Source organism: Molossus molossus, unplaced genomic scaffold (assembly GCF_014108415.1).
Source record: "Molossus molossus isolate mMolMol1 unplaced genomic scaffold, mMolMol1.p scaffold_m16_p_14, whole genome shotgun sequence".
NCBI lineage: Eukaryota > Metazoa > Chordata > Mammalia > Chiroptera > Molossidae > Molossus > Molossus molossus.
Window position 1 is genome coordinate 77100707 of NW_023425349.1, and position 1975 is coordinate 77102681.

The following is a 1975-nucleotide window of genomic DNA, read 5'->3' on the forward strand; positions in this document are numbered from 1 at the left end:
AAATACTCAGTGGCCTTTCTCAGTGTTTTCTCTTTTCTATAATTTACCCATTTTCTCCAAGAAAAGAATATTTGGAGACTAAAAAACAATTTATTAGTAACAGAAAGAATCTCTCCTTCTCTCCTGTATTAGCATTGTCCGAGTCACCACTTGTCATGAGACTCTACTCAGAGGCCAAGCTTAGGCTTCCTTAGTTGTTTAGCAAATGTGGACCAAGGCAGAATATTTCAACCCAAAGTGAGTGAAGCTGAGAATTAGTGTTGCTGCAATAGACCTACTACATGGTTGAGATTATGAAAATTCAGAGGCTGCTAGAGCCACACTGTTTGCCTGTCTTGACGCAGCCTTCGCAGTGGGTTTCCATCTCAGCTTCCTGCTGTTAACTGGAGCTATTTTCTTAACTCCAACATAATTAGCTGGTGCTCTTTAGCAATGACCAAACCCCAAAAGGCCAGAGATTGTCTTTGTTATCTTCAACCAATATACATCTGAAGTCAACATGAGGGAGACACTAGTCCAATTCAAATCTATAGTATATGATCATCACTTCTCAGCCTTTTGGCTAAGATCAAGTGTAGTATCTGTTCTTATCAGTTTAATATAGTCATTATGATCCTTAGGACCACAAGGTGCAATAAATAACCTCACCTTGGTAACCAACCTCCTCTGCCTCACTTCACCTGGTCCTAGTGCTCTCCCTTTACCCCCTGACTTATGTCAGTCAAGTTTCAGAAGGTTCAGATCTGCTTAAAGTATACTCATAACTTGAAATTTTGTATACATATATTGAAATTACATCGTCTGTCCCTTGATCCATTTGTCTAAACACCAAATTCCCTTTGAAATTTAGCAGAAACATGATTCCATATTTTTAAAAAAAGGAGAAAAAGGAGGAGGAGAAAGAGGAAGAAGAGCCCTGGCCTGTTTGGTTCAGCAGTTAGAGCTTCAGCCTGCTACCAAAGGTTGGCACGTTCGATTCCAGTAAAGGGCACAGACCTGGGTTGCAGTTCAATCCTTGGTCCTGGTTGGGGTCATGAGGGAGACAACCAATCGATATGTCTCTCTCATATGGATGTTTCTCTCTCCGTCCTTCCCTCCCTTCCATGGGTGAGGATTAAAAAAAAGAAAGAAAGAGAGGAGAATGAAGAGAAATTGAGAGAATTTCTTCAAAAGATATTGTGTCAATATATATATTTTTTTCCTTTATTGATTTTTAGAGAGAAAGGAAGGGAAAAGGAGAGAGAGAGAGAAATGCTGATGAGAGAGAACATTGGCCACCTCCTGCATGCACTCCATTTGGGATTTGGCCCACAACCTGGGCATGTGCCCTGACCAGGAATAGAACTGGCGACCTCTTGGTGCATGGGTCAATGCTCAACCATTAAGCCACCAGCCGGGCTGTGTCTACATTTTTAACAAAAGTATACTTTCTGCCAACCCAGCTATAAAATATATCCAAATTAGGGAATTATTAAACTCTTCTCTTTGCCTCCCTCTAAATACAGAGGAAATTGGTGAAGTCCTGTGGATGTAAGAAATAGTCTAAATCAATATTGGTATTTCTTTGACACCTCATATTTTGTTTCACAAATTCATGGAAATTTTGTGTTTTACTGTATAATATAGGTGTTTATTATCATATAATATAAGACTTCTCTAAAATTTTGAATACATTTTATGCCCCAGAAAAAACAAACCTCATGTTCATCTCATTATTTCAAGTACTCCAAGCACACACCTCTAATTTAAGAGTCCAGGTTCTGAAGAGTAATGTCTACTTCTACACTTTTGCAAAGTACGGTTTGTGTCCTCATCATGCAAAAATATTTTTTCATCTACATAATATATGAGTTTACTTTTTAAAAAATATACATACATGAATTTTAGAAAGAAAACAGTTTTATTGAGGTATAATTGAGGATAACAAGCTCTAAATATTCCAAGTGTACAATTTGATATATTTTAATGTATGTCT

At 37.8% G+C, this 1975-nt stretch overlaps 1 pseudogene; it reads left to right on the plus strand.

Annotated features, from left to right (window-relative positions):
* The first annotated feature begins 542 nt into the window (after positions 1-542).
* LOC118630387 lies at positions 543-666 on the plus strand (annotated as a pseudogene).
* The last annotated feature ends 1309 nt before the right edge of the window (positions 667-1975 follow it).